Raw genomic sequence first — 9,917 nt, forward strand, 5'->3', positions numbered from 1 at the left:
CGATCACGGACGCCAATTCAAGTTCTAACCATTTGAAGAATTATGACGGTTGCTCAGCATCAAACATTTGCACACGACGGCCTATCATTTCGCGTCCAATGCGATGGTAGAGCGGTTACATCGGCAATTAAAAGCAGCAATCAAATGCCACGATACGAACGACTGGATAGAAATTTTACCAATCGTTTTATTCGGTATACGAACCACCATTAAGGAGGACCTGGATGCAATGGCAGCCGAAATGGTTTACGGCACCGGAATACAGTTGCCGGCAGAATTCTTTTTACCAGCGGATCAACAGGCAAACTCAAAATACGCGATCCGGTTAAAAGAGCGAATCGAAAAAATCAAGTCACACCCGATCGCATGACATGGCATGAAGAAACTTTTCATTTTCCGCGAACTCGCGTCATCGCCATACATACGTCGGAGAAGGGTCACAAGGAGGGTTGTGAGCGTTTGGTAGATCTTCCTTGGAATTGGCTATCGTTGCGGTGTCACACGGGTACGGTCTACTAACACGAGAATGAACACTACCGACGCGACAATCAACAGCGGTGGATGGGCACTCGCGAGACTCGGTCTTAGGCTCGATAACGAATCCACGGTCAACGGGAAGATAGATAGACTTGCTCTAACTCAAACGTGTACGTGATCGTAAGGCGCTAATAAAGAATGAATCTTCGTCCCAACGACGCCACCGAGGTAAACTCTGGTGGGTTGTCTAAGTACACGAGATCCTCGGATCGACGTCGCTGTCGATTGGTCGATTTGGGACAAAAGCTGCCTGTCCGTTTGCAAAAATCTTAATTGCCGAAAAGACCCAGGTTTTATAGCGGGTCCTCGGGCTAACTGGACTTGTGCTGTGTACGTGCCTCAACATCAGGTATTCATTGTCCGAAGGAACCGTTGGCATGTCCGAAGGAACCGTTGGCATGTTTTACTGTCAGATATCTCTATGGGTATTTCCTGTAATGAGGGTCATAACATCACTCCGCACCTTTGTTAGACGGAGCGCCCGTCCCGTTGACCGTGGCTACGTTCGCCTTGGGCCCAAGTTTATTATCGCAAATCGCAAACAAGTATGATTGGGTAGAATGACGGCAACTTGTTTAATTACACCTGTAAACTTTAATTACAATTGTACAGATTTTCCCGAGGTTCCAGAGGAGAGGCTCCGGTGTCATCTTTGACATATATTTTTGCACCACGACGCAACCAGAAACCCTTTACACGGGTCATATAGGTGATACAACAAGACGATAAAAACTTTACCACAGAAATAAACAACAAGATGCTAAGAGTTTCTATAGACCAGTTAAAACCCGCTATACCCGACGACATCGAGCAAGAACGATAAGACGAAACTAGCTCAGAAACCTACGACGCGTTCATCCAGCCCAAAACCCAAAATAATCGAAACGAAGGGCAATTCGGAGCGAAGAGAATCTGAAAAGTAGACACACTACGCACGCGGGCAGGGAGTCCGCTTTCCTGAGCGATTCCAAGCGGGTTATAAATAAATAAGTCAATAGACTAACCAAATTAAGCGAATAGGTTAAATGCATAGCATTAAGTAGATTAAGGAAATAAATGTAAATAATAGAATAAGCTTAGCACATAGGATCTACCTGCGCGGAACAACCACAATCCTAATACTCAACAGCCTTCGTAAAAAAAAAGGAAGAAGAAAAAAGAAAAATGTTAGCACTGGTAAGGGGTAATGTAGCAGCACAAGGTCGTTGTTACATCCCGGGACCAGCAATAATCCTAACCCTGGAACAGCGTCCAATCTCCCATTTCTTCGAGCAACTTTTGCACTCTCGTACTGTCCGAATCGGCCAGTCTTTTGATAAGTTCGTTCTTCAACCGGTCGTATAGTCCCATCAACGGCGGATCGAGCACTATGTTCTCGACTTGTTTTATATGTCGGAGACGAAGAAACACCCCCCCCCCCCCCCCCCCCCCTGGAACCTTGGGAAAGTCTGTACAATTTTAATTAAAGGTCACTGTGGTAATTAAACAAGTTGCCGTCATTTTACCCAACCATACCTTTTTGCGATTTGCGATAATAAACTTGGGCTCAAGGCGACTACCCATCGTCGAACGTAGCCGTGGTCAACGGGACGGGTGCTCAAACAAAGGTGTGGAGTGATGTTATGACCCTCATTAAAGGAAATACCCATAGAGGTATCGGACAGTAAAGCATGCCAACGGTTCCTTCGGACAATGAATACCTAATGTTGAGGCACGTGCCTCACGTACATAGCACAAGTCTAGTTAGCCCGAGGACCCGCTATAAAACCTGGGTTTTTCGGCAATTAAGATTTTTTTGGAAATGGGGAGGCAGCTTTTGTCCCAAATCGACCAATCGCCAGCGACGTCGATCCGAGCTGTCTCGGTGGCGTCGTTGGGACGAAGTTTCTTTCTTGATTGAGACCTCATCGAGGAAGGAAGTAGCGCCTTACGATCAGTACACGTTTGAGTTAGTCCATTTATCCTCCCGTTGACCGTGGATTCCTTACCAAGCCTAAGACCGACGTCACGAGCCTCGCGAGTGCCCACCGACCGCTGTTGATTGTCGTGCCGGTAGTGTTCGTTCTCGCGTGAGTTGACCGTACTCGCGTGACACCGCAACGATGGCCAATTCCAAGGAAGATCTACCAAACGCCCACAACCATCCTGGCGACCCTTCTCCGACATATATATCGTTCCCCTAGATTCGCGATGGCGATGTTAAATTTTGCTTTGTCCCTCACGATGCGCGCGGACTCGAACTGCGCTTCTATAATAACAGGATAAACAACAGCATGACTTCTTGCAGTCAAAATTATGGTATGCGGAATTATTGCCCACCGTGTCCACACTGTCAGTGGCATTCGTCGCTGACACTTCCTTGCCGACACTTTCGCCTAACATCGCCTAACACGTTTACCTCTTTCGCTTGAGATCACGTCGGGATTACCAATTTGAGCTGTAGAACGTGAAAAGTGCCAAAGGACTGCTCGGCGTATTAATTTAAAGGTGCGTTTATTAATGTTACTAACACGTGTTGCCTGGGCCGTATTGGAACTGTTGCCCCAAACTTGTTGTCGACTCAACTGATCATTTGCAAATACTGAACTTCTCGCAACTAACTCTTGATTAAGGGGGGGATTAAGGTTAATTCGTACAAAAAAAGGCATGTTTTTGTGAATTGTTTGTGACGACACAGTTAAAATCTCTTTTTTAAAACCAATAGTACATTAAAGTACGACATTCGAAGAATATTGTATAAAATTTTCACGGAGAAATATTAAAAAATACGGCAATGGCAGCAATTATTCGGACGTGTCTCGGAAAAGAGTATACTTGCGGTGCCCTTCATAACTTGGTACTGGATCATCTGAAATCAAAAAGTTAAAGTTTATTCGTTAGATAATACTTTTCCCCAGGTAACGCTGCGGGGATTTTTCGAAATTTCAATTTTTCACTTTTTTGGAACACTTTGAAGGCAAAAACGCGATTTTGTGTGAAAATTTGCAGCTAATTTGTTATTGTAAAATAAAAATAGTTAACAAATTTGAAAAATCTCTGCAGCGTTATGTCGCAAATTATGTACAGAAGTAGTTTTCAAAATTTCAAAAGGATCGGTGTAGTAGTTTTGAAGTAATTGGGGGCACCGACTTTGAAAACGTGAGTTGTGGGGAAAACGCTTTAAAGTTTTGAACACTAAAAAATCTGGTATAAAACGTTCATAAGCGAATTTTATCGGTTTACCTCTTCACTAGCGTAGCAATTGTTGAAAAGACTAACAAAAAATCAATTATCCTATAATATTTTTCACGATCCTTCGTAACTTGATCTTCAACAGTCACTTTTATTTTTTTAGCTGACGCGCTATTTGTTGAAGTGCTTTCGTATTTACGTTTATGCGGAGGTACAATTTTTCTAGGTCGATATAATCTCGAACCAGTTGATTGTCTATCAGATCTAGTAACTTTTTTAGGCATTTTAGTAATAATTTAACACAAAACTTAGTAGTTTTGAAGTAATTGGGGGCACCGACTTTGAAAACGTGAGTTGTGGGGAAAACGCTTTAAAGTTTTGAACACTAAAAAATCTGGTATAAAACGTTCATAAGCGAATTTTATCGGTTTACCTCTTCACTAGCGTAGCAATTGTTGAAAAGACTAACAAAAAATCAATTATCCTATAATATTTTTCACGATCCTTCGTAACTTGATCTTCAACAGTCACTTTTATTTTTTTAGCTGACGCGCTATTTGTTGAAGTGCTTTCGTATTTACGTTTATGCGGAGGTACAATTTTTCTAGGTCGATATAATCTCGAACCAGTTGATTGTCTATCAGATCTAGTAACTTTTTTAGGTATTTTATTTATTTTTAATAATTTAACACAAAACTTAATGAAAATGGAATATTTACTCCTACACTAAATTTTTTACTCTACACTAACAAAATATACAGTACAGGTATAAGGAGGTTTGTACTTAAGTCGAAATTTCTATAAATAGATCTGGGGGGTAAAATTAGGTATTATATAGAGAGAAAAACGTCTGCCAGGTAACAATAGCACGCTCGGGTCGGATAGGTAATAAAATCCGACATATATAAAAATACTCGTAAGTTCGTCAATTTTGCTCCAATCGACTTCAAATTTTCACACAATATTCTTAAGATATTATGCATTCAATTAAAAAAATAAAAAAATGCAAAAAAATTGTAAAACCTTACCCTTCCCCCCCTAACAACCGACCTGTCAGCACTTACCATTTATTGCAACACTGTATATATTTCGTTGGTCTTTCTTAAACGATCTTTCCGCGATACTACAGTAAAGACCAAAGAAGCCGCTAGAAAAAGAATCGTTGTGCCAGGGCCACGAAACGCGTCGCATTTGTAACATCAACCAAATCTCAATCCACATCCGAGACTAGGCCACACACCGCGGGCAAGATGGCATCCAGGTGTCTACTTACCCTTACTGTGTAGTAAGGACAATAGTCTTAAGGAACCACCATAAATCTTGGCATTTTCATAGTTAAGGTCCTTTAAACCAAACAAGTATCTTTTATTTCAAGTGTCCTTTACATTTATTGGTTACTACGGGTTGAGGCAGGAAAGTTGGTTCGGTATCTCCCGTTAGCAACTTTCTCTCGAGGGGACACCAACCTTCTTATTATCCAATCGGAAGCAGTGTCTACTGCCCTCGCTTTCCTAACCAAAATTGTCATCGACAAATCCGATGATCCCGTGTCCTTGGACACACCCACCCCTAGCTTTCCTCAGACACAGTATCGTCAGTAAAACTTACTTATTCTCTATCCTTAGAATAGTCAACACATGTAATTAGGTTCTATATAATGATTGTGATTATTGATTGTGATTCCATATAGTGATTGTGATTATTGAATTCGTAATAAAGTTTGATAAAAAGAAAGTTAATAGTTGTGTTACAGCTCAACCTTCTTGTTTTAGTATCTAAGTCTCAAGTTTACGTGATACGTTCGTCCTTAGTTACAGTTTTTGCAAGATGACAGTTCCTTAGGATTATTGCTGGTCCTGGGACGTAACAGCAGCCTTGTGCCGCTACGTTAGTTCTTATTATCTCCTATTATTCTCTCAACATTATACTTCTTGTTTAATAATTTTATTTGCTTCATATTTTCCTTTTATTTTATTTCATTTCATTTCATTTTATTTTGTTCTATTTTATTTTATTTTATTTTAGTTTATTTTATTTTAGTTTATTTTATTTTATTTAATTTCATTTTGGATTTAATTTTGCTTCAGTTCTATTGTTAATTGTAATTTCATATTTATTTTGATTGCTTTAATGTACTTTAAGCTTAAAGTTACGTTAATTATTGACATTGCTTTATTTTACTTTAATTTAGTTTTAATTTTAATTTTATTCTTAATTTTACTCTAAATTTAATTTAATTGTACTTATTTTTTATTGCAATATAGTTAATTATTAAAAATTTCTTTCTTTGTTTTTTTGGGAATAAAATATCTACTGCCTCATGCATCACTATATATTATTTACTTTATCAATCATAATTAGTTAACTGTACTTGGATGAAAAATTCAATTTATTTCTCCTTTCTCAAGGCCGATTCCCATGAACTTCCAAGAGTTCTGTTTCTGTGTATATGGTGTATTATATTACATTAATTCATATTATCTATATCTTCTTTTTCTTACTACACCCGTCTTCTTACGTGGAGTTAACACTTCCTTTGTTTAATTACTATCTCACTAGATACCATCTTATGGTTGAAAATACAATTCATTTCGCAACATGTAATATTTACTTCATGCACACATCGATTATCATTGCCTTCAAGATGGCCGCTTGTGTACTGTTACCAGTATATTTTAGTCTCGTGTCTTATAATTGTTGAATAGTATTGTGTTAATTATTTACCTACTTCTTATTTCTAATTCCCTTTTAATGAGTAACGTGCAACTGAAATAACTGTAATATCATTTTAGTGTTTTATTATAATGTGTATATTTATAGTGTGTTAATTTAATATCACGTGCATTGTATTGCTGTTAGAGTCTATAAATTATTAATAGCACAGCCTCCCAACTAGGCTGTGATTAGGTTATTAACCACCTATTATTCTTTATCTAGTATTTTGTTTAATTTGTTTAATTTAATACGTCAATGGTGTATAATACTAACAATGTAATTTAAAATATAGTGTTAATTATAGATTATTTCAATTCATCAGGTAGTTATAAAACTTATTTCTCTAAATAAAATTTAATATAATAATATCATATATGTCATAGCAGTATAATAACCTTTTATTTTAGTCGTGTTTGTCGTTGATATTCTGTTAACCTATCTTGATTATTTTCTAACCTCTTTCTATGTTTATTAGCTGTTTCTACTTCTTTCTCTTTCCTTTGTTTTTGCTTCATAATTGCATGACACAGTTTTTGAAAATTATTCTATATGTTGTTGTTAGTTAAAATTTTGCTCATTAAATTATTGCTATTTATAGTTTTTCGAACTTTATTCTCGAGTTCAGTATGCTGTGTAGCCCACTTAGGACATACACAGTGCATGTTTGGCATCGTCTGGTTCTTCATTACATTCCCAACATTTATTATAACTTCCTTTATTTATTCTGCTTCTATATTCATTAAAAATATAAGTGTCTGCATAGTATAATAATCTATATCTTTTTTTTTTTATTAGTGAAGATCACTATGTCATCAATTAATTTTCTTGTCCACTTTTCTTTTTTGTAATGTAATCATCCTTTTTTCCAATCTTCTGTAGCTTTCTCAACCATGCTTTTAATTTCCTCTTTCAAGGAGTTTAACTCTCTACCATTAGTATCAGCTTCCATGCTCTATAAGCATTTACTTTTTATCTGATATATCTTGCTTGCATTTGTGCTTTTATGTATATTGGCATGTTACCTGTCAGCACGTACAGCACCACATATGATACAGTTCTGTATGGTATTTATTTATTTTATTTATTTATTAATGTTTAGTCCATGCCTTCCGGCTTTGGACGAACTTTCGGTTTTACATCTAATTTTCTTCTTATATGTCTACCTCCCCTCTTTTCCACTCTATTGTATTGCACTATCTTGCTTATTCTACCTGTAAAAACTAAGCATTAGAAACTACAAATTATCAACTAATGACTAAAAACTATTGCAACTGTGGTCTTTAGCCTCCTTGTTGTGCCTCCTTGTCGTTTGCCTTTTCTTCTCTGTTATTGCTTTCAGTTCTGCTAAAGCTTCTCCAGCCTCGTTTAGCGTTTTTCCTATGTCTTTTGGTCCTCTCGTTATTTCACATTCTTCTATTACATGTCTTAGGTCTTCTTCTTTCCTTCTGCATAGTCTGCATCTTCTTTCCCCCTCTTCTTTCCAGTATTCCCTTGCGTTGGTCTCATTTTCGCATCTGAATCTTGCTAGTATTCTTCTGTCCTTCCACTTCATCCTCCCTTCTAAGTACTTTGGTAATTTCTCTTTGGCTGTGTTTCTGTAGTGTATATTATACTTGGATTCCCTTATCCTTTTCCCCCTCTCTTCTGTTTTCCTCTTTCTTCTTTCTTCCATAATTTGGTCTGCTGTCATCCTTTCTTGCTCCTCTCTTGTTTCTATCTGCGTCCCTCCTTTTCTTACCTCTTCTAGTCCCTTCTTTCTCTTTCTTGTTCTTTTCCCTTCCTGACCATTCCCCCATTCTTTCTCTCTTTCCTTTATGCACTCCTTTACTAATTCCTTTTTTGATTCTAGGGCTTTCTCTTCGTACCTCGCTGCTCTTTTTAATGCTTTTTCTTTCATTTCTATTAATTTGCATTCCTCTACCAGTATATAATTTGGTATTGTCATATCTAAGCCTAATATCCATTTCACATATCCTCTTTGAACTCTGTCCAGTCTTTCTTCCATGTTCCATCCCCTCTGCTCCAAATAGCACCATGCTTTCTATCAGTGCTCCAAACATCTTCATTCTCCTTTTGTAGTCCTGTTTGAACATTCTTTCTCCCACGCTCCATTTTTTCTTCATTGCAATTGTTGCTCTCTTTTTCCTATCTTGTATGTGCTTCTCATAACTTCCGTTTTTCTGCAGTATATACCCTAGGTATCTTATCTCGTCTACTTCTTCTAATTCTTGCTCTCCCCACTTCCATTTTCTTTGCCTCCTTTTGTTCTTTCTTTTTTCAAAGACTACTATTTTAGTCTTTTCCGTGCTCAGCTTCAAATCGGCTTCCTTCAAAAAATTTTTGAGTCTCTTCAACATCTCCTTTAGCTCCTCTTCTCTATCCGCCACCAGCACAATATCGTCTGCGTATGTCAATGACCATACCTTTCTTTCTCCTACCACTATGTCCCCAGCTTGTCCTTTCCTTAATTCTTCTTTTAGTCCTGCCATGTAGATGTTGAATAACGTCGGGCTCAATGGGCATCCTTGTCTGACTCCCCTCACAGTCCAAAATTCTCTTGTGTTGTGGTTCTTGACTCTCTCTATATTCCTCGTTTCTTCGTATATTTGTTCTGTATGGTATCTAAGTTCTAGTTAATGCTGCTCTTTGCTCTCTTGCCTTTGTTCTGTATTGTGGTCGTTTTATTTAAATCCGCCTTGTCTTTTGCACGTCTCGGTGCAATTGGTATACTATAGTTACTGCATTTGGAATCGCCCAGTGTGTCACTCTCGATTTCACTGATTGCAGTTATTTTATTTTTGTTTCTTTCAATAGGACTCGTCGCCATACTTCTTTTTGGAATAAACGAGTCCGTTTCCTTTCTTGCACTCTTCTTTAGGTATGGCAATATTTTGGACATTACCTTTGGTTTTCCCTTTCCTGTGGTTCTCCGTATTGAGTTCCCAGTTTCCTCACCAGAGTCGTTTGGACTGGTGTCTTCTTTTTCCTCCGTTTCCCAAGTAGCCATTTCCAATCGTAAGGGGACCTCGGGATCAACCTCCCCCACGTCGTTTCTCCAGTCATATGATGACCATCGAGTCGAGCCTGATGAAATTTCTACTATGTGACAGATATAACTCGACTCTCTCTAATGTGTTATTTAAATTTTCATTAGAGGCTCAGATAAAAAGATTGTAAGAAGTGACCTTTACTATTTTCTTCGTGATTTCGAACGCTTGCAATACTCTCAATACATTATCTAGTAAGCTATTCCCCCTAACTTCCCCCAAAAAACTCAAGTTGTTTGGCCAAGTTTTAAAAAAGTTATTATTTTTTGAAGGACGTTCGAATACTTTCGTGAGCCACTGTATATATATCCTTCGGATGAAAGTTTCGTGCACAAGTGCATATACGATGGTGTAAGAAATGTCTGCTTTAATTCAATTACAAATGGTTATTATGAATGTCTGGGTTAACTTTTTCAATGCCTTGGTGCAAGGCGGCCAACAGCGCTT

The 9,917-nt window shown here is 38.0% G+C and overlaps 1 pseudogene; it reads right to left on the bottom strand.

Annotated features, from left to right (window-relative positions):
* Nucleotides 1-7,703: 7,703 nt before the first annotated feature.
* LOC105680610 lies at nucleotides 7,704-9,018 on the bottom strand (annotated as a pseudogene).
* Between the last annotated feature and the right edge of the window lie 899 nt (nucleotides 9,019-9,917).

The sequence above is a fragment of the Bombus impatiens genome, unplaced genomic scaffold (genome assembly GCF_000188095.3).
Source record: "Bombus impatiens unplaced genomic scaffold, BIMP_2.2 scf_0257, whole genome shotgun sequence".
NCBI classification, from domain to species: Eukaryota; Metazoa; Arthropoda; class Insecta; order Hymenoptera; family Apidae; genus Bombus; species Bombus impatiens.